Source organism: Aulonocara sp. 'chitande type north' Nkhata Bay, linkage group LG20 (genome assembly GCF_057382095.1).
Source record: "Aulonocara sp. 'chitande type north' Nkhata Bay isolate Kocher_YH1m ecotype deep benthic linkage group LG20, A_spYH_male_GT1.1, whole genome shotgun sequence".
NCBI lineage: Eukaryota > Metazoa > Chordata > Actinopteri > Cichliformes > Cichlidae > Aulonocara > Aulonocara sp. 'chitande type north' Nkhata Bay.
Window position 1 is genome coordinate 17719457 of NC_141363.1, and position 27022 is coordinate 17746478.

General features: G+C 37.0%; 1 protein-coding gene and 1 long non-coding RNA gene across 4 annotated transcripts in view; one reads left to right on the top strand and one right to left on the bottom strand.

Annotated features, from left to right (window-relative positions):
- Positions 1-16232, bottom strand: part of plagl2 (pleiomorphic adenoma gene-like 2) — a 50096-nt gene extending 33864 nt beyond the window's left edge. For all 3 annotated transcript variants that reach the window (XM_086277033.1, XM_086277032.1, XM_086277031.1), the window contains exon 1: positions 15958-16232. The gene's annotated coding sequence lies outside the window, so the exon portion shown is untranslated. The remainder of the gene's footprint in view (positions 1-15957) is intronic.
- Positions 16233-17586: 1354 nt separating this feature from the next.
- Positions 17587-22125, top strand: LOC147305396 (uncharacterized). Its single transcript, XR_015126593.1, has 3 exons — positions 17587-17758; positions 19925-20008; positions 20217-22125. It is a non-coding gene; the product is annotated as an uncharacterized LOC147305396 (long non-coding RNA).
- The last annotated feature ends 4897 nt before the right edge of the window (positions 22126-27022 follow it).

Here is a 27022-nt window from a genome sequence, read left to right on the forward strand (position 1 = left end):
AAAAGAGGTGGCTGGGTCTCTTATACAAGAATCAGGCCCAGAGTAACAGGTGGTTTGTTTGCTTTTTTTTTTTATATTGGCCATCTTGCATGGGTATCTGCCAGTCACTTCTAGTCTTGAGCCTTGACTACATGAAATCTGTGAATGGAGACAGGAGCAGTAAGCAATGGATCAAGCACCTGCAACTGGCAGGTCAATCAAGAGTCGAGTCAATCAAAACCAAAAGTGGCACTTGAAGGCAACCAAGGGTCTTTCCATAGGTCCACATACTGAAAATGTTTATGTCTTCCTCTAGACAGATCTTGATGATCAAAGGTCACCTTTCTGCCATCTCGGCCTTTTGGCAACAGTTGAAATTTCACCACTTAAATGAACTTATTCATAACAGAACACAAAACAAGCACTTCATGGCAAAAATTAATCCCAAAAAAATAGCAGATGTAGTATAAGACACTAATGCATGCTGGCTAGTCAGTTAAGGATTTATGACAAACTCTTACATAGACAGAAGCATAGTCAGACCACAAGTGAAACTTTAATGTGTGTATAAAAAGTGGTTGGTTGTGGTGACTGTAAATGACCCAGATTATTTGTTTATTTGATATTTTTTCAAACACTTAAATCCCTGAACAAATTATACCTTATAATATAGATTAGACTCTTATTTTGAAATTCAGAACGGGCAACTTCCGGGAAGGAAGATCGAACTGCTACTGCTTGCCACAGAAAAGGTTAATGAGAAACTTATTGTTTTCCATCCATCTTTAAATTAGCATCTAGCTGGAAGGCGAACAGGTATGTTTGTGTATTGTACTTGTTGTTTAAATTTCGGACAATTTGTAAATGTATTACTTGATTGTTAACAAGTTTCTGAGTGATCTAGCAGGCTGATCCTGTGCCTTTTCTGTGAATTATGGTCCATCCGTAATGATCATTGAGTGCATCGTCTGAATAAAGTCTGGCTGGAATGCTACAGTGACTGAAGGCTATTGATATCAAGAGGCTGTGCAAGAAATTCTGTAGAAAAGTTGTTCATAATGAATTTCTTACAGTCATACAAAAGTTGAAACAAAAAAAAGTAAATGCAGATAGCTAGCTAAATAGATACACAGATGTCCTTTCTATCGAAATAGAAGCTGGTGCCAGTGTCACTGCACATCATTCTCTCTCAATGAAATTGTGAGCATCCACTTTTAAGCTGCCCAAGTCAACCCATATGGAGAAGAAATAGAAAAAAACGTATAAAAGACTTGCATAAGATTTGGCTTACTTCATATAGTGAATCATATAAGGCTTATATGATTTACTCATGAAAGTTGGCACTTTCTCATTACTTTCATATATTGTTTTAATAAGTATCCAAAACATACAAGTTTCATTTATATAATTTTTCAAGGGATTTTATATCTGTTTTCACTCTTGTATGCTTTTCAAACAAGTTCCACACAAGACAGATACAAACTTTATAAGATTTATATCTTTTCCATATGGGAAGTGACTTGGCGTTCTTGAATATTCAGAAGTCTTTGGGCAGCATTCTCAAATTTGTTATATGTCTTTATAAATATCCAAACTTTTTGGCAACCCTAAAACTGTCAAACACTCTGTGGTTGAAAGGTTTCAACTTAGATCAATAAGATGAGTCACTTTGAAATCTAGTGCTTGCTTTCACTTCTGTTTTGTCATAGAGTTTTTCTATATCACCCTGGTAACCTGACAGCAGTGGATGGATGCACAGGCCTGAGGACATTTTGAGTTAATAGATACGTACAGTATACACACACACACACACACACACACACACACACACACACACACACACACACACACACACACACACACACAAAGAGATTCACTCGCTGGTAAAATGAGACCATCCAACCAAACCAGCAGGGTGAAGAAGAGGCCGATGATGTGACCGGATTGGCCAGGCCACACTGGAACAGGGAGGAGATGAGATTGGGGGGGGGGGGGGGGACAAAAAGGGAGGAGGGGGTGAGTAGCAGGGAGCAAGGCAGTATCACGTGACCGAGTCCAGCAGAGAGTATTATAATAGGCCCCCTCTCGGAGCAGAGAGGCAGAGGCTGGATGTGAACCAAAATCCCTCTACCACACACAGGCTGGCCATTGTTGGCTATTCAGTGGACTCCATCTCGGGGCACTTTATCATTCAATTAGGACAGCTTTCACACTGCACACCACAGAAAAGAGGCCTTCAATCAAACTGAAAACTTCACACTGGCCCTGGAGGGGAGGCAGAAAGGGGACTCGCAGTTGTCACCCCACTTTCATTTTTCCAACTTGTTGTTGTCGTCGTTCACCAAGGCCTTGAGAGGAGAGAGAGAGAGCAAGAGAGAGAGAATAGATGGAGAGATGTGAGGAAAAGAGGAGGACAGCAGAGGAAGTACCATTACATGTTTGGTACCACGTGTGTGTTTATGAAGCTGATGGAATGCATCTAAGTGGGTGAGGGGTTAAATTTGGTAAGTGGTCGTGGAGGAGGGGGAGAGACAGCGAAAGAGTGAACAGAGAGGGGGAAAATTCAAAGCTCGGCAAAGAGAATGGCACAAAAGAGTATACTTGAAGGAAATAATGGGAAGTATGTTTGGGGGGGGGGGGGGTAGGAGCTCACCAACTGATCAAAACACAGCGTGAAGAGCGAAAGGTACGAGGGGAGAGGAAGGGAGTAAGCAGACTGATAAACAAGTTAGTGAGGGAAGCAGAAAAGCTACCAGGCGATGAAGACTGGAGGAAGGACACATCTGCACCGTAATACACCAAATGACAATAACTGTTTGGCTTAATATCTAAAGTCTAAACTTAAACATTTTCCTTTGGCATACCCAAGTGACATATTATTATAGACGATCTTAGTTCCCTCAATTTTTATTAAGACATGACTCAAAATAATGTAACTCAACTATCACTATTTATTTTATGAGGTAACAGGTTGTCTTAAGGCACACTGTAAACCTAAGCGCTAAAATAATGTGCAATTGCATTATCGCGTTTGCCTAAAGTAATTAAATTAAATATAATCTATTATTTATTATTATTGGTATTACTATTATTATTATTATTATCCTTAATAATTTTATAGGTATTTCAACTATAACTAAAATATTACAAATATTACATAACAGGTAATTAAATATTTGAATTCTCTAAGCTTTTGACTTTTGAATTTGTTGCTCTAATTTTTGAGTTCTTTTCCAGCTCAAATAATTTAGCCAAAAAGTGTTTCACTATTAGGTGAGCATACTGTCCACAAGGCTTACCTGCGTATTACTTTGCGTGACAACATTCTACAGCTACTGGTCCAATAACAAAGGTTCATCTCAACCTCCTCCTAATTACATCTTTCCCTCACGCCCAACCGGTCGCGGCAGATGCCCGCCCCTCCCTGAGCCTGGTTCTGCTGGAGATTTCTTCCTGTTCAAAGGAAGTTTTTCCTTCCCACTGTCCCCAAATGCTTGCTCAAAGAAGGTCATCTGATTGTTGGGGTTTTCTTTGTATTATTGTAGGGTTACAATATACAATATAAAGTGCCTTGAGGTGACTCTTGTTGTGATTTGGTGCTATATAAATAAAAGCAAAATTGAACTGAATTACTTACAGTTATCTCCTCACACTTATATACCACTCTTCTAGTCTTACTAACCACTTAAAGCATTTTAGGTTCCTTAAAGCAGCCTTTTAGATCCATTGTAGTACACAGAGCCTGCAATCACGAGACCCTATTTCTAATGAGCGACCTTAAAAAAAATGGACATGTATTGAGACACAACAGATTTTTATCCCATCTAGTAAAACACAAAGATTTTCAACCATACAGCTAGATAGTTGTTATTTTAATAAAAGGGAGTGATGTATTTTAACTACATTACAAAGGTCAGAAAAGAGCTTCATGTGTTGCTCCTTTCAAGCAGTATAGAGTTAATTAGTGTTACAACTGATTGAGCCAAACTTTATGAAGTATAAAAATTGTTTTTATAAATAGCTAGGGTAGCTTAGCAGAGTAGCCTTTGGTCTCATGTGGTTTAAGTTCACATGGTTAAATCACACGTTTTGTTTTATTAAAAATTAATCCATGGTACTGATAGCAACACATTAGATGCAGATTCTGTATTTTTTCCTTGCGTTCTTTTAAAAATAGAGAGCATTATCTTGCTAATCAGGTTTTCAGCTATTTTTAATATTATTCATATTAACATTAATAACAGGACTACTATTATTAAAAAACATTAAACAAGTTTAATTTTAGGGTTTTACAGAGCATATATTTACTTAACGTTTTCAAAAAGTGAAGTAATAATTTACTCTACTGAACAAACGATGAAGTAAATAAATGCAAATACAAGGGCATTTTATAGCATTATATTTGTAGTATTTTATTATCACTGTCTTACTGAAACAGAGTTGGCCCAAAATGAGTTCCTGCCCCAGAGCAAAATGTTTATCTGGCCATGCTTAAACTTGATCTATTCAGATTATTTTGAGCATTATATTTTTTATTCTTGGACTCTACAAGAATAGCTTTGCATGATTCACAGTTTAAAATAGTACCTATTTATCTTGTACTGGGCCTTGGTGCTGTTCATTCAACTCAGTGAAAAGTGCTGTTTTATCTTATCTGTTGTATATAAAACTAATACTAATAGAGAAATAACAGTTTCCACCTCCCCCTTTACCAAACCTTTTTTTAATGGTGCAATGTAATGATGATAACATGATGTAATGATATACTTACTCAAAGATAGCTTAAAGATATTTCCCCTGCAGTATCTCTATATATTGATGCTACTGCGTCCTTTTATGTACAGCTTATAAACAAATACATTTATATTTCAGTGACACCGCCACATACTTTTCAACTTTGTGCGTACTTTGCTTTATACATCACAGCAGTTTTACACTGTGGTGATGCACATTTTTGAATAAGAAATGCAAGTATTTTGTCCACCAATGAATTCACTACAGAGAATCTGTTGGTTAAGTAGTTACTGTAAAATGAAAGCAACCACATTGTAGAGGCACAGATAAACATTGAGTACTTGCAGGCAGAAAGTAAGTCCTACATGAGTCATGTTCCCAGTGTTTAAAATCAGAAGTGCATAGGTACGAGCTGATGATGCGCCTCTTTTTCTCCATGCTCAAAGTCATCACTCACTTCAGCTGGCACAAGCAGCAGAGAAACTTACTTCTACTGAGGGAGCTGAAGGTTTTGCCTGGCAATACTTAGCAAGCACTGGATTGTTGAGTAGGGTGGGTGGCACAGGCCACCATTATTAAAAAAAACATTATTAAAATCACTTCAGAGAAAAGAAGAAGCACTGTGTCATCAGACAGTGTGGCTACATTCCTCTTTTTCCTGAGGATGACTCAGGAGCGGCGCACTCATGTATCAGTACTACTGTAGCCGAATGTGTGCGAAAGAGAAAGGGGAGGGCGTGTGTGAGTCAGGAGTGTGTGTGTGACTGCATTTCATTCGACATCAGGTCCATATTCCAGATATTACTGTAAAATACACATACGCATAATTCTGTTCTGAGTCACGTGTTGATCCTAAACAACTCTCTGACATACTTCAGTGAGCGTGCGCGCGCTAGATGGTCCGGTACTGGAGCAGTCCTCGGCTACAGCTCACCACAGCAGCGCACCACAATACTTCCACTTTTGGCTCAGATTGAAAACTTTGCACGTGAACAGATGATATTAGGAATGCTGATGATCACGAACACATCACATTATTGGCACATTCACGGAAAAAAAATATTGAAATTTAACAAAATCTGGATAGAATTATAGTGAAGAGAAAAGAATAAAAACACTTCAAAGGTTCTACGTTCCCTGTTGTTGGACAACATTCTTCTTTTTAGAAAACCTGTTCCCGATTACAATTATTAGACAATACAAAAATTAGAGAAAAGGGCTACAATTTTCACATGCAAAAATTAAAATTCCAAAAATTTTAATATTTAGAGTTGAAACTATTTATATTGTAACTTTTTATGATCTCAACGTGCCATTTTAAACATGTTTTGAGGACTGACAAAGTCATTAATCAACTATTTGTAGCCCTAAAAATAATTAAATATGTTTGGCTGTAAAAGTTTGTTCCATCAAACTTTTAATAATAATTCAATCACCAGACAACCAGCCTGTAACAGATTGCAGAATTGTTTGTATTTTGTATTGACAGATTTGAAAAATAATAATAATATAATTAAAAATCACTAGTTGTAGCTTCTCTTATGTAAATATTTGTTATGTGCCAGTGCACTGAATGAATCTGGGTTCTGCACTGCTGGTACAAACAAAAACGTTTTCTTCGTTGTTTTAAACAAGAACTGAAAATAATCCCCATCTGCAGCCTAAACCTCTAGCAAGAAACCTATATAAATGCCAATCAGACATCAGGCATTTCATTAAAAGGAAAAACACCCAAAATGCTCTTTTACAATGACAAGTGTGCGTGAAGTGAATTAAAAGAGTTAATGCTCAAACAGAAAAGTCATTAATAAAATATAAATAACTATTAAGAAAAAAAACACACAAAAACTTGTGTTTTAAACAGTCGTAACATGTTATGAACTGAACTATTATTCACTTGCTTGAAAGAATGAATTTCAGTGATAATGAAAATAAAAATTATGATTTCAATGAATTCATAGACACCAAAAACATAAAAAGAGTGTATTCTGTTTTGGGGGGTTTTTTCATGGCAGAAATGCACAACTGAGGTCATCTTTGAAACTAGCTGCAAGGATAATGTCAGCTAAAATCAACAGCAATTTGTTTTTTGTCTTGTTTTCTTTCTTCTTCTTCTTTTTTTTTTAAAAAAAGTGCTGCTCTGAAGGACAGTCAGTTTATGCAGATGCTTCTAAAATATTTTATCTTCCCTAAATTGGACCTGATTTTTTTTTTTGCTTCCTATGGTACCTCCTAAGGTAAAAAACAAAAAAAGAAATGCCAAAAGGTTAATAGCTACATGTATAGTCATAAAAAATAAGCAATTGTATTTTGTTTTTAAAAAAAGAAGACAAAAACTCACCAAATAACAACTGTTCAAGTATATCTTAGCAAAACCTAAAAAAGCTTGACAGGCCTTTGAAGCTCTACTTGTACTAAGAGTCGTATATATATAAAATATATTCAAATATATGTATATAAAAATAAAGGCTTTTTTTAGATTTTACAAAGCTCAAAGTGAATCTCACAGAATCATTTACATAAACTGTAAATGTAGCATACCCAGTTAACTACAATTTACAACAGCAAACCAAATTGTATGTCCTGACCATATTATTCAAAGGGAGATGGGTTTAATTATAATAATTTTCTAGTAATAGATTTGAATCCACCCTGGGTGTCATTTTTTCAGCAACTCCAATTGAAGTTACTGCTCACCTATTACAGAAACTTTCTTCAGTAATGTAAATCATGACTGGCACAAATTCCTGCTATTTTAAGAACAGTGCCTGGCTTTTAGTTTTCTGGTTTAGCGTATTTGCTTTCTTTTTTTCATGTTATTTTTAAAACTAGTTTCAAATGTATGAAACTAGTAAGGCACCCGTGGATAAATCATAAGAATGTCAAAGTCTCTTTTTGTTATACTTCAGCATAAATTTATGAGTTTGTAGCAGAGGTCTAATCCTACCCCTTCTCTGTTACATTTAGGGTAGTTTAAAAAGCCGTAATGTAATACTGGAACTTAGCAGTTCAGTGCAATACAAGAAAAATGCAATTTCCTTACTATCATGCCTTTTAATGGCTCCGTAGCTGGTAAGAATGCTGATGTTTACCTTACCAGATAAGCAATACAAATAATAAAAGATTACCAGGAAAGTTGAGTTAATTTAGAAATGTACCAATACACTGGACGACCATTAGTATAAGTAGAAACTCACCTTCCAAAGTTCAGATCACCTGACTTGAATTCAACCAATGGCAATCACTAATGTTTATCCATTGTAGAAATTTAGCACTGGCCAAAAAGAAAAATCCCTATCACAAACGGGAAACTTTAAAAAGTACATTAAAAAACAATATTGCTGTCTGCATCAGCTATAAGACAACCAACAGATTGATAGTTAACAAAATAGCTACCATCAATCCATCCATTTTACTCTGTGTGTGCTAAATGGACTATTTAGCACACACTATATAAGCTATATAAGCGCTTTTGTATTTTTTTTTTCTATCCTTAAGTACCTTTCTAGCTAACATTCACACACATTCAGACATGTAGACCCTGCTTCACCTCCTACACTACAGCCACCCCGTATCGAATTAATGCCGCATCTCGCAGCCCTTGAGCTGTCATGGGGTTAAAAGCAATGTACACCCTGAATAGGTCGCCAGCAACGACAGCTAAAATCTGTTAGGTATATCAATGGTTGTTTTTGTAAGAAATGAGAGTCCCAACTTTGTATACTACTAACTATGATAAAAAAAAATGCAAAAAGGTTTGTTAGTCCTGTCCTTTTAAAAACAAATCTCTCCATTCAGTATCTATCTTTAAATTTGTCACACCATTTATTTGATAATATCACCTAACAGTCAAGATGTTTGCTAACTCATTGAAACAGTAAAAGCCAGGTTATAGCATCATGCTCACATGATTATCTGAGTAGACTGTTCTTTTACATTTCACATCCTCTCCCCTAATCTCTAATCTCTAGGTTCTCTTTACTTTTTTATGTTACTAACACAAAAACGATTTAAAAAAAAACAAAAAAAAAAAACAGCTCCTTTCTTGGTGTCAAGAGGTCAGCATCAAGTTTTCTAGGTAGGAATGTGTCCATGAACCCCCAGTGGTATATGCACAGAAGCTTGTTCAAGTCTGTTTTGAGTTTACAGAAACCATGAATTGACCTTAACTAAAGGGGGTTTGGGCATAGTGAATGATCAGTTAAGATGGACCAACTGTTTCCAACAATATTTAACATAAGTCCATGACAAATGGGAAATCTCCATCTGTTGTTGTCATGTGGTGGCATAAATCAATAGTAGATGAACAGGGTGAGGTGTGAGCTGTATTGCCTGTAGTAAAATCGCATGACATTTTTTACATTTCATCCCCCTTCTGCTCCTTTGTCCTTTCACCTACCAAACTCCACCTGACCAGATGTAAATTTTTCAGTCTTTCACTGCAAACTATTTCATACTTGTGTTTATTTCCAACTGTTCCCCTCTTTTACTTGGTCTGCAGTGGATCATCCTTGGAACCAACAGGCCTTCTACTATTCTCGAGTCGGTCAGTGCCTAAGGTTAAGTACAAGTCTATCAGTGCCTGAGAGACGACCCCCTAAACCAATGCTGTGTTTACTGGAGAGAGACGAGCCTATTAATAAATCTGTTGCAGACAGCCTGGCGGAAGTGGCCTGGGGCTGTAAACTCAGTCTGTGAGAGAAGGATGGATGAAGGGCAAAAGAGAGGGGGAAAAGGTGGACAAACTCTTTGAAAAAAAGAAAAGCAAGAACAATAAAAAGCAAAAGAGAGAGGATGGAAAGAAATGAGGATGTATGGAATTGGAGAAAGGGGGAAGGACTAGAGGTAAATGAGGGAGAGGAAAGAGGGTGTGTATGTGTGTGTTTTGTGTGGTGTAAACCATGGGTGCTTTTTGATGGATGAATCTAGGTTCTGAAAAGCCACAGCTGCCCTGTTCTTCCTAGAAAAAGATCCATGAGGAAAAGTGGCAGTATGTGGTTCAAGCATCTCGCATCCTCATACTATTTCTGACTAGCATACTGCAGCACCCATCAGAATGTGCCTGGGTCTGAAAAACCTCTGCAAGAGTGAGTAAATGAGAGCATGTGTGCCTGTATTATTAACTTTGTGCCTATGCATAGTAAAAATGACAATGTGAGGGTTCTTTTGTTGTTGTTGGGTTTTGGGTTTGTTTGTTTTTTACTTTAATTAGTCTTGTAAATATCTGTGCATATGTGAGACTTTATGTGCCTATGTAAGCTCCTCCACTCATTTGTATGCCTGTTTTCAATCAGTGTATTATACAGCAAAACATCTTTTTCTCTCTGTCATAGCTGCCAGGCTAAATGTTGTAAATGTACATAGAGTTGTATTTAGTAAAAATTGGGATAAAGATTGCTGTTTGGGACATATTTATGCACCCAGCAATATTAGTCCCCAATGCCTAAACCTACTAGCTTACTTCTTAGCCTTTAACATCATGTGAACTTAGTAAAAACCATCTAAATTATATATGACTTCAACATGGGTTCTGTCCATATACATGGTGTTAAGAATATCTGGTCAAATTAATTAATTAATAATCTTCCACACTAAAAAGTCATAAACTCAGCATACAGACTTAATAGTAAGGTCAGTCAACTTTAGCTAATATTACCCACCAGTTACCAGCCACATTTAGCTAAAGCAGCAGTTCCACTGGTATTGTTATTATAACGATAATGTTATGATTATGATGCACACGAACAAAAAGTCAGCAAAAAGTTTCAGTAATATTTTCCTTGTTCTATGTATTCAAACTTTGGTAATGTTACCTGACATTAGCATTGGTATACATTAGCTATGGTATTAGCTATGGTAGGCTAGCCATCACATTGCTATCTATACAGCAAAACAATTCCATCCAACAAACCTCTGATTTGTAATTTTATATATTTTATTTATTGTTTACTCTATTTAATTTGTAAAATATGTGTACACACACACACACACACGTAGAAAAATATTTAGTATACACATCCAGAAATGCATATACTATTATATATTGTACATATATTTATTAGTTTCAGATGTAGCCATTCTTGTATTTTGCTTGTTTACATTATTGTATTTTGCACAACTCTTGCTTGTGAAGCTCGCACACAAGAATTTCACTCACATGTGCTGTACCAATGTACCTGCACATGTGATGTGACAATAAAAGTGATTTGATTTGATTTGATTTAATGCTATGTTTAATTGCCCACAAACTTAACATTTGAAAAAGGAAGGATATCCAAGTCTGTTTTTATCCTATTTTAATTGAGTATGTAATACTTGGACTTCAGACTACAAGTTAGACTTGATTGTCAGGCTTCATGGGACAATAAAGCTAAACTTTTTGGATTCTACAAAGCTGCTTTTATTAATTTAGCAAAAAAAATTACTAATTTCATAATAACGGTAATAAAGAAGTTGCACACCCAATTTTCCTAAATAAAATAAATACAGTCTAATACTGGAAAAAATTGTGATTAAAACCAGTGAAAATCATCAAGAATAAAATTAAGCTTTTGAAAATATTCACTTATTTTAATCAAAGTATTAGCCAGTATTTTTTCCAGTCTTGACATTTATAAGTATTTCATAACATTTAGTAGTATGGCAGTTTGTAGCTCTTGGTAGGAAAAACAAATTACTGCTGATTTTTTTTTTTCTTTGACCACATTACCACTCAATATCAGACCCACATTCTGAGCTACAGATTTATCCTTTTGCTTTTCTATTTCTTGCTCCCTTGTTCAGTCTTTCTCAGAATTCATAACTTCTTTCTGCTTTCACACCCAACATACAGCTCTCAGCCCTCTCTCACACAATAGCCTGAAAGCCGAGCAGCTAATGTGTGAAGCCTCACATATTGCAAATAAATTAAATGAAATATCTGTTTACCTGCTAGTCCCATGCAGTGTTCAGTGTAATGTGTTTCTGTAATCACATTAAATTTTTCAGTAACACAGTGACATGTTAGTTACAATTATGTTGTGACATTGTTTTACAAAGATTCTTTAGTTGTTTGCACACCAGGCAGACAGAAAGAAAAAAGCATCAAGTTAACATGTTTTCTTTTTTCCTGTGCACTTGCCCTACTATTAGCTGATTTCTGTCTATATGAAGAAAAGAGGAAAAATGTGGTGTGGAGCTTTTAGGCAGTAGAAATATGGACATTAATTTTACTTTTATTCCATAAAAGGACAAAAGCACGATGGTGAAATGCAAACTGTATCAAGACAAATACAACCGCACTGTGCTAACACAAGGTGGACTCTTTGCAAACATCTGCACAGACAGCATACTAACAGAAAGCTAGCCAAGAGCCCAGAATTATTTTAAAGCTGAGGGCTTGCTGACTCTAGTCCTGCAGCCAGAGCTTGATTTTCAACAGGTAACAAAAACAGTGATGAGCAGTCAGGCTTGCACCATTGTAGCCTTCATTTCTACCTGTTCGTGTTTCTGCAGTTGCATCACTGTGAAGCCTCTTTGATCTCAATTTTAAAACTAAAAGATATGGATTATAATAATAGCCTATGGTTTATATAGATAATTATACGATAATGTGTTTAAGGTCATTTTACAGAGTAACACAAAAGTAATGTATCAAATAGGGTAACGAATTACATTCTCCGGCAGGTCATAAAGAAACAAATTGCATTACTTTTAGGAAAAGTATCAAATAATGTGTAAAGTATTACTTGTTTTCAGTAAAAACCTGTACATTGATCCCATGACACCAAATGTACTTACGTCCACACACTCTTGTACGGACGCTGCCCAGTGTTTACACATGCACACACTTAACAGCTCTGGCAATGCCCTGTATTCTGTTGCAGTTCTCAGGTTCCCAGTGCCACTCCTGAGAAAGTAACACATAGTACAGTTTTCCTACAGCCTGTCAGCAAGCAGCATCCATTCTACCATGAACCCAGTGTCCCTTTCTCCCTCACCCACCCCCTCCAACCCCATCCCATCCGTGCCTCTAGAAGGTGAAAAAGTACAAAGCAAGGGATCAGAGCTTTTCCGATTCTTCCCTGGTTATTAACTACCATTTGTCCCCTCAGAGGGCTGTCCCTCCCATTAACCCAACTGATGCTCTTTTCTCATGGTAATCAGCCTGCTGTTGCTGCTGCTGCCACCGCCGTCGCTGCCGCCACCACCGCTGCTGCCACCACCGCTGCTGCCCGAAGAGGTGCAAGGAATTGTGAGGGGGATTTTCAGAAGAGAAGACCTCCCTTGGACTCAAAAAACAGCAATCTCTCACTCACACACACTAAAATGGAGCGCAGACACACACTTGCACACACACACATCTTCCAAACAGGCAAGTGTGTGTGCTCTCACAGGCACCCACGTTCGCTCAATCATAAAGGCAAACATGAAACGTGCTGCCTCTCGACCACAGGGCATGGAAGTAATGTAAGGCAATGCATGGAAGTTAATGAGAAGAAGCTGGCTCAGTGGACTCAAGCAAAGACTGTGCTCAACTGAACAGAGCAGATCTGAAAGCTCAGGCAGCAGAATAACATGAATCATTAGATGGTTATGTCTGAGGAAAAAATATAAAGTAGGAGTACTGGAGTCTTGGAGTTTCTTGAGGGTTTTTTGTGCTTTAGAGTACACATAATCATTCTGAAAACACACATACTGATGGGAATTAGCGTGAGCTTCTGTGAATTTGTGGGGGAAAATACTATTATATTCAAATACCTTTGTTTTCATATATCATGTCACTGCATGTAAAAAAATAAAGCAGTCATCTTCTTCAACGCTCCACGTGTGAGAATTGAAATCTGGCTAATGCTCCATGGGGCGGATCCATCGTCAGCCGAACGCTTGTAGTGAGAGAGCAGCAAACATCAACACATGGGTCTCAACTTGCAGAGCGACCAGCAAAGGCATTGTCTCGTGACAACCTCACTTCCATTTCCTTATTATGTAGCTGGAGGCCTTGATGGTACATGCTTGGCTCAGACATGTAGGCGTGAAGTTGAAGGGAAAAACCTACCTAAAGTTCATTACATGCTGATCTGAATTTAGCCTTTTTAGCTACCTTTTATACCTGAAACGTGAGTATGACTTTTCTGACTGGTAGTCCAGCTATATCACATTATTCATATGAACTATAACAAAATGTTTGACTTGATTTATAGCTGCATGCACTGAAATTGTGTTTGTGGATTTAGTAGCAAGCAAAATATGAATTTGACCTTGAACCATTAGGCAGAAGTTATCTTCAGTTCGAAAACTTTATTGATCCCAGTAAAATAAATGAATTGACATCTTACTAAGTGACTCATCACGTCATTTTCTACACAAATCAGCAGGATAACAAGGCAAGATTTATCAATATCAGTCGCTGATATTTATCTTTAATTGCACATCATTTTTGTACTCACTAGATGCACAAATATTGTGTAATAAAAAGCTGAAAGACTAACAGAGATTAGCTTTGTTTTCAAATAAGATTACTTTGTGTCGCAAAAATAACAACAGAAACAAAATAAAAATACTGAAAAAATATCAGCTATCAATCGAATTGCTAATTTAAACATCAGCATCAGTCTAGAGTTTCACAACCTATGCATGTCTAATATGTAGTGTATGTATTTTCTTAATAACTCGCAAAATGGCTAATAGCTTCTAAAAACGAATGTGACACGTCATGTGGTATTTATCCTACATTAACTGAAAAATCAATCAATCATTTTTGAGCCTTTATGTTTGTGGAAGTAAGTTGATCTTTTGGTTGTTGTTTTTTTGCTTTTAGGTTACATTGATCATCAATGTCTGGAATGATTTCTATGTTTAAAATAACAATCTAGCCAACAGCAGATGCTGACACAAATGTCCACATTTCTGTTCTTGTTAACTGTCCTAAAGTACTTTCCTTTCCTCACAGTATCTTTGAACATTTCCACGCTGCTACAAATGATGGAAAACAACAACAATACACAGATATATCAACAGCTGATACTTATGTTGGCCGATGTACTTCCATATTGTCATTTTTAGTGTGCTCAAATGACGATGGATAACTTGGTAATGGAAAACCGTGTATGCGTGTAGTGGAATCTCCCACTGTGGATGTGCACTTTCCTGTACAATCACAGGATGTCTGCTTATAGTTTATAAGTGATGTCATGAAAACAACTTAAATATCCCAAAGTTCAGCCAGAGTTCATGCTTTATGCAGAACAGGGAAAAAGTTTGCTAATCTTGAAATGTAATATTGCTGCAATAACAATATGAAATGCAAATGAAAAACACCAGAATGCAACAATCTCCCAATAGGAGAAACAGCTTTCTGTTCAGTCCTCTGCAAAGCTGACTACTTTAGGGTTACTTCCACCGTTGTTTGTGCTCATTTCCTCCCTCCTGAATGACAGTAAATACGTAAAAAGCGTGCAGCCAAATCAGAAACAAGTGCACAAACTGAACCCCCACACTGTGACCCCAACCACCCCGGCTCTTTGGCAGGGTCTTGGTTGTTATTTACCCCCCTCTTTCAAGGAAAAGCGCACACTCTCCCAGCAAAACATCCGAACTGTGACATAAACCACAACCTAGTGGACGGCTCGATTCAGACAGCAACAATGGCTTCAAGGTTCAAGGAGGGCGACTGAATATCGGTCGCAAAACTTATTTAAAGAATCTGTGATGGGCATAAACATCCGTGCACGTTTCAGCAAATTTGTTTTTTCCCCTCTGGTCAACAAACACACGCAACAGGACGTTCTCTCGACCTCCCTCTCCCGTGCAGCGGCACTGCACACTTGATGAATGTTCGAAAATTGCTTAAAAATCACAAGATCGCCGAAAACTTGCAAAACTACATCAAACGTCAACAGCGAGGGGCCGCTGCACAAAGTGCGCCGTGTGGAACAACTTTACAGATTGCGTTTGCAACATAATCATCGAGCAAAAACAAGAAAACGTTTAAAAAAAACTGAGGAAGAAGACGAGGCAGAAGAGACGATCGCGTAATTATAAATTAAATACCCAGGCTTCTTACACGGTGCCACTAAAGAAAAAATAGCGCAAAGTCCGATCGTGCGACGGTAACAACACGTTCACAACAATTCAAGTGTCACTTAGAGACAACTGAGGGCTGATACGAGGCTCGGAAAGTTGTAGCAAAGGCACACATGCAGACGGGAGGACGTGAAGCCACAATATGAGCGCTTAGAGGAAAAAAACGAGCAGTTTACCCACCAGAAAGTTTCCAGCATCGCATTAGTCAATTTCACAAGGACTCCCGGTAGCCTCCCATCCCGGACCGGACCAAAAACCCGCTGTGGGAGAGCCCACGCCACCGCTCCACGCTCTTTTCTCCTCCCGATCTGTTGCTTGGATATTTTTTCCGATTTTTCCCAATAATTTTTCTATATTCGGGGCCTGAGAGTGTGTCTGGCTCTCCTCAGGCTGCAGCGGAGTTATGGGGCGGTAAGCATTATGGGAGTGTGACGTCAGGCCACTTTCACAAACTTTTTTTTTCTAACCAGCGACAGCTTTACTGGTTTTTCAGCAGCTTGCAGCCAGTCCTCCCAGTTAGCAGTACTAGTTTCAGTTATAACACCTGCAGCTTATCTTCACTCTGCGCATTGATTTTAAACAAGAAAACCTTTAAAACAATTAGAAAGATGTTTGAAAACAGAAGCTTCTACAATGTCTAAAATGCAGGCTGTGCCCAGACTTGAGTAAAGAGGGGAGGGCTTAGTTGTTAAGCTATGAATGCACTTGTTCGATGCTTTGCTTTTTCTTATTTTTATTTATCTTGTTTTTTTAAGAAGCTCAACAATAATGAGGAAACCACTGATAATTAAAAAAAAAAAGAATTTTCTGTTTATTAAATGTAGTATTTGTTTATTTCAGCCTTTTTGCTGGAATAACTACGTCAATATTTAGCTACAATGGGAGTCTGCGTTTTAAGAACCATCAAGAACATAAGATTTCTCATAACGCCACTTCATCATCATTTCGCTATTGTTATTTATAATTGGGGGGGGGGGGTGGATTCAACTTGAAAAACATTTTTACCCTTAAATGCGTTATAAAAAAAATACAAAACCACTTTATTGAAATTAATGTGCTGGTATAATTAAGGTGCTTTTTAAAGGTATCAGAAAGTGAAAACATGGCGCCAGATAACGAGTAGGAGTTCCAGCCCACAAGCTGGAATGTGGATGATCACCCCGGGTCCCCACGTGCTGAAGGCTACCGGTGGTTGGTGGTGGTGGTGGTGGTCCCGTTGCTCTCTCTCCCATCTTGTGTGTCCTTTGGGGAAGGGGGAGGGGAGAAGGGTGAAAGAATTACTTCCAGGGCACATCAACTCGTTTCCTCATCACCCTAACTGCCTCTCCGGCACCACTTCCCAGCCCCTCCACAGGCTGCCAACGGTCCCACCGCCGAGCCCGCAGGGTGAACGTGTTTGTGCACAGCGCCGGAGTGAGTGAAATGAGAAGGGGTGTCTTCAATAATGCGGCATTTAAGTTCTTATGTTCTATTTTCATACAAAAAATAAAATACTGTTTTTAAAGATCAATACATATATTTGTGTAATTTTTGAATTGCATAAATGATTCAACTTATTCCGAAGCCTTTGCATCATGTTGAAGTGCAAAATGCTTTTATTAAACAGAAACACATGATTCAAAATCTTGCATTTAGGTGCTGACTGGCCAGTGAACAATTAAAATAAAAAATACATCACCATGCAGAATGCACTTATCCTGTTATTCGGATTTTCATGGGCAATTAGTCTAAATTGAAAAATTTCCGACAGAACATGAAAGCATCAAAAGCCTTTCGGCTTGTTCAATAAAGGGGAGCGGGGCAGAAAGTGTTTGTTGTTCGGGGCTGCTGTGCTGCACAACTACAATAGACGTACCTACTACAACGGTGTGCTGGAAAGAGCTTGCGGAAATGATGATGACGATGATGATGCTTTTTGTTTCCCGAACCACTTTTTTTTCCCGTTTTTTAAAGAAGAAGCTGCTTATAATAAGCCTATATTGTAAGTTGTTGTCTCGGACCTAAATGTTACTCCACTGGATCGGACCGGATATCTGTACCTGACGTCGCAGACTCGTTTATGTAAAACAGACAGGCTAAAAACCTCTTTAAACACGAATAGTGTTGAGATGTTTTGTTTTCTGTTCGTTTGTTTGTTTTGTTTTTTGTTTTTCAAAGTTTACTTTAAAAAGTCAGGTCGGTTTTTTGTATTCAAGCAGACTTTTATTTGGGGGGGGGGGGGGGGGCAGTTAAATATTTAACTGTTAGACAAATAAAAGCAGGTCTGTCAACACAAGATCTGTAGGAATTAAAATTTCTCACAACAATTAATAGAACAAACGCATATTCAATAAAACCACATTTGTATAATTATTTTAAAGATTTTTTCATTATTAAAACAATTAAGCAACTGATACTAATAAAATATTCAGACAAACATAGAAAGCTCAGATTTAAAAATAGACAAATAAGGAAGTTATAAATAACATAAGGAAGGAAATAATTGCATTTTTATACCCATTTTTTTCTATTCATATTGGACATTTTTATTCTTAAATTAAGCCTAGACGTTCCATGAATTAATCTCTGAATACCAAGTGTAACAATTTGAAACTGTCCAAAAGCAATGACAAGTATGTACTTTGGATGAAATTATGTACTTTCTTTTGAATGCCAAAAGAAAGTACATAATTCTTCATTAAAGTTTGTTTAATGAAGAATTCTCTTTAACCTGATGCTACAGTTGTAGAAATTATCTGTGGATATAATAATGGTTTTAATGCTTTGAATGTAAAAAACTAGGAAAATCTTCCATTTTTGGACAATTTAAACCCTCAAAGGCCAAGGGCCGCTGGTCATGAGGTAGGGAAGTTGTGAGAATTTTTTATCTCCCAAAAACTACAAATACTACACTCTAGGTAATATTCTCAGAATATTCAAGGATTTTCCAACCAGGCTGTTAATTAAAATTGCCTTAGTCTGATAAATATTTGTGGGAATTAGGCACTTCAGCTGGAGTTCAAGCACTTGTGACTTAAAACTAATTAGTGCCATTTTAAGAGGGCCCTATTTTCTTTACTTTAACCACTTAAGGAGCAGGTGTCTTAAAAAATTGATCTGTTTAAAAATGTAAATAAACATTAAATCAAACTGAATCTTTAAATATATAAAATTTAGGAAAAAATGTTAATTTTGGATTTAATTCCAGCAAAAAGGATTTTAAAAAAGGTGGTGAAAACCCAGGAAAACTGATGCTTTAAAGATCACTTCAAGAACCTATAGGTTACTTAATAACCACTAGGATATTCAAACAGGTTATTAACATGTGATTTGGTAGAAAAAGAATGTCCTAAAGAGGTTGGGTCTTCTTTAAGTTAAAAGTAGCAAAGGTTCATTACACAAAAAAATCTCATAAGCAAATAGTTTAACAATTAAAGAACAACATCTCGATGTAAAACATGAACAGCTGGTAGACTTCACCATGTGTAGTAACATTAAAAGACCCCCAAAAAACCCTAACAAAGTAATGCACTTGTATTTTTTAGTACATTTGCAGTCTTACTGAGCAAAACGCTTCAGATGACATTTTAACTAAACACACATATAAGCATTTTCTCAGCTTCACATTCACGGCCAATTCAGAATCAGCAACGTCTCTAACGAGCATGTGTCAGACTAACAGGAGGAAACCTCATGTAGGCACAGGGAGCGCCTGCACTCATAAGAGCACCAACAAGGGTTTGAATCAGGAACCATCTTGTTGTCAGGTGACAGCACACCACTGTATTGAAACAAAAAGACAACCCAAAAACAAAAATGAGGCAACACACCATGCCACTGTTGTAGCTTTTTCTGAAATGTGTTTCTGGCGTCAAAATAAAAAAGGATATTTCTCATAAGCAGTTTGCGTCGTCTTTGCACATTTATTTTCATTATATACAAAATTAACAGATTAACTGCATTCTGTGTTTGTGAACTTTTTGCAGATTGGGCTGTAGGACTTTCTTTGACATCAGCTGTATATTTTGCTACCATCAGTTGTACTTTCACAAAGATTATACATTACAGATTTTACCTGTGGTACGACTAATGTATGACTAAATTCAGCTGACCACGCTGCCTTTGGTGGGATCTGATGTAACCGCTTTGGTTGTTTTTCCCCCTGCAGCTTCTTCTGTTAGGATCCTATAAAGCAAACAGAAACTGGACAAGAATAGATGATAGAGAAACAGAAGGTCTGAAGATGGATGAGGTGAGGCAATTTCCTGGCATAAACAGTGAGATTTCTTTCATTATGCCTTTGTTTGTTTATTTGGATTACAGTGTGGTTTGCTGCAACCGCAGTCAGGTTGATTGCAGTTGTTGCGTGGTGGGCTGTTATTTACATCTGTGGAGCAATTTTTACTAACCTATGAAATGCCACAACATGACATCCTCTGATTCCTCTGTCTTTTTCTCAGCCCTGTAGACCATGCAGGAAAAGCCCTCACATGCACAGCAGCAGCCACCACTCCCCTGCATGTTTCTGGCTACCACACACCTAATCAGTCCTGATTAGATGCACTGTGAGGGACGAGGAAGCCAGAAGTTTCCTTTGAGAAGTTCTGATGACAGGACAGAAGAAAGCAATGGGCTCCCTTAAATAAAGCCTTCATCAGGCTCTGGGAAGAAACATGTGGCTCTGTTTATGGCAGGGTATACCAGTGTTCTGTTCTCCAACTGATCTTGCAGTGTCATCTTGATTTACCTCCTTCCTTTAGCACGCTTTACTTCACAGCTATTACTTTAACACCGTCAGCTTCATATAGACGCACGCTCAAGCTCCTCTGTAAGTACACATGCACCTCTAAACTTAACGTATTGTGGCAAGCACTCACACACCCATCTACACAAACCAAAGAGATCCAAAATCAGCATCAGCAAGCACAATAGCAATTAGTAAGGGGGACAATTTGTTCACATCTGGAGTGGATTTGCTTGCCACCAGAATACCCAGCAATCTCTTCTTTCAGGGTCTGGCACAGTGGGAAATGACTATGTGTGTTTTTATGTGTTTTGTTTAAAACAGATGGGCGGTTTACATTAGTGGGGATGGGTGATAAACAGCTTAGGAGGGATGGTGGGGAACCACCAGGACATCATTGTCCCGTCCAGCTACACAGAAATGGCTGAGCATTCGACTGAAAGCTAGACAGAGACGATACATCTGCATGATGTAACCACTGAGCATTTGGTGTGTGATAATTTCTGGGCAGAAGTTCTCTGCGATGAGGTGGGGTGTCAAGTCACAGAGAGCAAACATCAGAGTTCTGCAGGAGGTTGATAAGGTAGATGGGTGGAGCTGCAGAGCTGTCCAGTTACACAGTCATCAGTTACATCATGAAGGCACTCTGCCCCAAAAATTATTTTTAAAAAAGAGTTTTAAATTAATAGTTAATGAAAATACTCAGTCATGAAATGATTTTTTTTTTTTTGCTTTATATGCAAAAACAGGACAAAAACAACACTTATTGAACAGAATAAGTGTATCTGATAATGTGCTTGAGGGAGTGTTTGTAGGTGTGCACAGTTTTAGTAAGCCCAGAGGTAAAAATTTGTGAAAGAGAATGAAAAAATAAGAAAGGCAAGATGAATAACTATATAAATAAAGCCAATAATAATGAAATAAGAAGAAATGAATAGTAGAAAGATACTGTCAAGTTCTGTCTGTCTTCCAAGTCACTGCACTTATAAATAAAAGTCTGTTTCACATAGTAACATGTTGAAATAAGCACTGTGAGAAACTCTGAGGGAAAGTGTTTATATTTACTACACTGTTAAAAATGAAGTAATGTAAATAATGTTATATTTATGTGATAATTATTGTATGAATTAAATATTGTCACTTCTGGCGTACCCTGTACATTTGTCAGTATTCTTGGCAATACTGAGAATCAAGTAGTTTTGGTGCATAACTTAATCAAACAGGAAGTGAAAGGAACATACTGCATATCCAGGTTCAAAGGCTTGCAAGTCAGAGCACCTGCCTACACATTTGCTGTTTAAAAGCACAGTAATGTGAGTATCAGTTATAAGTTTACAAAACCGGTACAAAAAACATTCTGAACCATTTAAAAGGTTTTAGAATCACTTGTAGCTTTATCCAGATGTTCAGATGGCTTAGCTTAATTAGTTTAATTATCTACTTACCTTTCATTAATGTCCGTTATTGTGGGAACAACCAAAGTCTTATGTTACAGTCTTCATGTATGCCACTCAGACACACTAGGGCAAATGGGATATTTGTGTTTAAACAGAAAAATAAAGTTTGTTAATCTATCTATCTATCTATCTATCTATCTATCTATCTATCTCTCTCTCTCTCTATATATATATATATATATATATATATATATATATATATATATATATAGATATATATATATATATATATATATATATATATATATATATATGCTACTGTGCTGCTATAACTACTAATAGTAGCGCAGTACTATTACCCTATTACTACTTTTTTAGTGTTTTAGTCCAGCTTCATTTGAAGAGGGGCTTTTAGCATTTACAGTTTTAAAGGTTTAAAATATATTGTTTCAAATGTTGATTTTTGTTTAGTTGTTATTAGTTTCATGATTAACAGTCTCAGCGCTTGTTATGACAGTAGTGGTATTTTTAAGCCTTTATGACGTACAGACATGTCTCAAACATGCACTAAAGTCTTCTGTTGTGTTAACAAATTCAATCAAACTGACAAAGATATTTCTCATGTGTTTTAATTTTACTTTAGTTTGTTTTCAAATCTAACCTTTTCACTAGTCTAAACCTTTCTAGTGCATTCAGTTTTTATCCATGTCAGTAAATTATTATTAGCATGTATTACTAACATTTTCTAGAGGTAGATATTGCATTTTTGTTTGTTTTGGCATGTCCACGTTTAAATTTAAATAAATCTGTCAAGTGAGAAATATTTCTTATCATTAATAGCTTTAATGCTGCAAACTTTAGAATAGACTTTAAAGAGATAGTTTGGCTTTTTCCAATTTCATTAATAAGATAAATCTCCTAACATCAGTTTTGATACTTTGTGTGTTGCTTTTTGTTACATTCAGTCTACGTGTAGCTACAGCAGATTACTGAGAGGAACCAACAGACCAAAATAAAATAAGATAAAACACACACAAAGTTTAACATCCCTAAATACAAGAAAACCTTGAAGGTGAAACAGGTTTCTCTTAATTTTTCTCTATATCACTAAAGCAAACTGCTTCTAATAGATGGACCTACAGCAGCTGGAAACTAAAGAAAATCAACAGTAAACAGTTATTAAATTTGACCCATTTTCTACTACTTTTAAATTTAAATAAATCTTGAAAACCAGAATGAAATTGTAGGTGAAGTCAAAAGTAAAACTAAATATGAAAATCTGGTTAAAATGCAGGTAAATTAAGTTTTAAAAAAAATGTTTTTTTTAAATCAGAGGTTTGGAGCAATCTTTAATACTTGAAATGACACTTAAAAGTTAAATCTTTATAATCAAAATTACTTTAAAATTACTTTAAAAATACTTGGTTTCCAGAACTTGTCAGGCTTGCCGTTTTCACAGCAGACAAGTCCTCTTACAGCATGGATTTCATTGGTTTTTCCAAGTAATTTTTCTTGTCTTGAGCAACATTGGAGTAGTCCATCACAGTAAAATTTCTCTCAGCTTGCTGATACTAAGCTCTCTTGTAGCATCACCTGCAGGATTTCCATTTCCTCTATAATAGTTCCACTGGGTAGGTTCAGTTAAACTCTTTTCCACATCCCCTGTTTAGTCGAACTCTATATCTTCTCCAAAGTTTAACTTGGCTCTCTTCTATGTCAAGGTGTGTCAAGATATATTTACTATGTCTAGCTACAATAAGAGCACCTAGCCATTCCAGGCTGAGTAGGGTAAAGTTTTTTAGGTGCATCTGTTGTTTTAAATGTTTTCCAAGTTCATTACCAGTTTTACTTAATGCCTTTATCACAGAGGAATGGGTTGGAAAAACTCTTTCTCAGGTTTAGGCATTAACTTTTGCATCTTAAAACTCACTGAAGAAAGAAAATAGGAGGACTGTTTCTATTCTGTTTGTTCACAGAGTATTCACCCGGACAAAAAACATACCTCAGATAGTTCATGGACAACTGGTGTGTGTAACGCGATGCCTTTGAAGAGGTGTGTTTTTTTCTTCACCTCCATAGTTACAACATGGAGTTTTATTATATTTAAAAACACATAAACAAACAAAAAAGCTTTTATTATTGACACTCTTTTCTTCTACGTGGACAAATTTGTCAGAAAAACCTGTTTAACATGTGACAGCTCTGCATGCTAGATCTGTAAAATGACAGCACACCATACAGATTTCAGCTGAACTGAAAGCTGGGTTGTCAGGAACAACACATAAAGGTCAACAGGAGGAGGGTTGTTTTGAGGTTGACTACCTTATTTCCCTCTTGTGAAAGGCCACAAACAGTGTAGAATATGAAAGAAGTTAAAAACATAGCAGACAAATGGGGAAACATAAGTGGCATGTATGCATGTGTAGATGTTCTAATACTGAATACTACTAACTGAAAGCTTCTTCCTCTGCAGCTTGAAGAGTCGAAAAAGGAAATGAAACTGATAAAACCTTGGATAGTGAGGAAGAGCTGCACAAAAACTAAAATGCAAAAAAAGTTAGGTGAACATTTTTATGTTTGTTTGATTGTTGTGATCCTGTCACCTCAAGGAAGTCTCACGCTCTCTCTCCCTGTCTCACCAACTTTTTGTCTTTTTCTCAAACTCCGGCAGTGAGTTGTGGTTCTTTGTATTGTTATCTTCGCTGTCATCTGTAACAATGAGAAACAGTGTGTGTTCAAGGGATGGGGGAGGAGCAGACATCAAGAACGACACAGGAAAAGAGGGAAAGAGCAGCCAGCTGTTGAGCATCAGAGAAAAGAAAAACGAGAGTGATTGAGTACAAAGAGAGAATCGTTAGAACGGGTTGGCTGACCTGGAGGATGCAAAGGGATTAAGAATCCCTGAAAGCCCAACTAGAAAACCTCAGAGTCCTTTTCGTGTGAAACTCACAAAAAAAGTTCTGGACTTTGGTTATAATTTAAAAATATATAGTCTGTCTACTGTTTTAGCTGTTTTATGTAGATGTACATGTTTAGTTGTCCTTGGAGTAATTATAAAAAACAAACTATATGCAGATCATTCCAGTTGTGTCGCTCAGCCGCTTAGCTGTGCATAACAATCTCTTTATTGTGACATATTTAAGCAATTATCGGTTGATTCGGTCAAACAAGGCAGGCTGGCAGAGAATCATCTAAATAAAAGTAACAAAAGTTTGAGACCGCACCCAGGCCACATGTTGTCATGCCTACCCAGTACACTTGGTCTGGGCATGTTGAGCACACATGTGAACCTCTAATGACGAACACATAATGACAACACTCTGGGAGTGCTGCCCCTTCTCCCATCTGAGTCTTTATCACTGGATGTAGCATTGATTGGCTCCATCTGATTTACACCTGGGAATCTCAGGCAAAGCAGCAAGGACTAATGCAATATTTCTTTTCTCATACTGTGAACTCTGTGTGACCCCCTTCTTTGTCAGTCTGCAGGAATGATCAAAAGAGAAGTAGCAAACGCTTATTGTATGCTTTAAACCCATGATTTTCTTCCTAACTCAAAATATGTGCTGACACCCAGCGTTGTTCATTTTTAAAGGGTTAGTTCTACAGTTAGTTAATGCTATTCCTGTATGATTACTGTACATCCACTGTTTACTTCAACCATGCACTGTATATAAAGATAATGTTCTGTCTATATAATCACTGTTTTCAGCCAGCACTGCACTAACAGAATTTTGACTATGTTTAATCCAAAATCTGTTAAAACCAGACTATGATTTATAGACATTTTACATAAAAACATTACAATATATACAATGTATAACTTTGATAGGGCACAGAACTGTAAATAAAATAGGAGGTTCTAAACAAACAGAGCCATTCTAGTTGTTAAAAGCCACCACCGCTCACCCAATGACCAACTTGTACACATTATGAATGAAAAATTCAGCTTTAGTCTCAAAGCATAATGTTTCCACCTCCATGCTCGAGAGTATGATATTCTTTGGGATTTGGCATTTCTTTTCTTCAAACACATCAGGTCAAGTTGATGCCAAAAAAAAAGGATTTTGGAGAACCCCCTTTGGAGAACAAACCTGTGGAGAACAAACCTGTGGAGAATAAGGCAATATTTATGAAACCCTCTACCGCAACAATGATTTGGAGCAGAGCAATTTACAGTTGTGTAAATAAATGCTTTCAGGTGCATCAGCTGTGGTTAACAGCAGGCTAGGAGCTAGAGGTACTGTTTTTCTCATGGACAATTGCAAAATGTAAATTAACACTTTTTGTTTAACACATGGTTAAAAAGTGATACGACTTCTCAGATATTCATTTTGGGAATATGGCTGATGTCTCAGTTTAGATAGAAATGGGCTACACTTCACCCTGATGAAAATAAATCATTCATTATTCAAGCATCATTTTGTATTTGCATTTTCTGCATATAAGATGGTTTAGAATGTAACTGCAATGTTATTTCCTGTATTCCCTCAAAATCTCAGTTAGCTGCTAGCTTTAAGCAAAAGAGTCCTGTATGAACACAGTTGGATTTTTTAAGTTTTGAATCTTCAGTTTCCTCTTCTTAGCTGATAGGAGTGGCACCAGGTGTGATCTTTTGCCACTGTAGCCCATCTGCTTCAAGGTGTGTTCAGAGATAATCTTCTGCATACCTTGATTGAAGCAAATGGTTATTTCAGCTACTGCTGCCTTCCTACCAGCTCAAGGCACTCTGGCCATTATGGGTCAGAGTAGAAGGCATTTTTAACCCAGAAAACTGCCACCCACTTGATATTTTCTGTTTTTCCACACCATTCTCTGAGGTGATTGTTGTAAAAATCCCAGCAGACCAACAAGTATGCCAACTAAACAGTTTTGTCTTCATCCTTTTCAAACACGACAAACATTTTGTTCATATTCACTGCAACATCTTAGTTATTCCAAATTTTAGATAAAACAGTTGAATAAATCACAAAACTATCAAATCAAATGTGCAGAGCTAACTGCTGTGGCAAACCCTTGTGCAACTGAAAGGATCTTCTATTTGGTTCAGATTTGAGTCATTTTACTTTTTTTAATCATTTTGAAGTTTGGACTGTTTTGTGAAGGTGCTGCTTCAGTTCAGTTG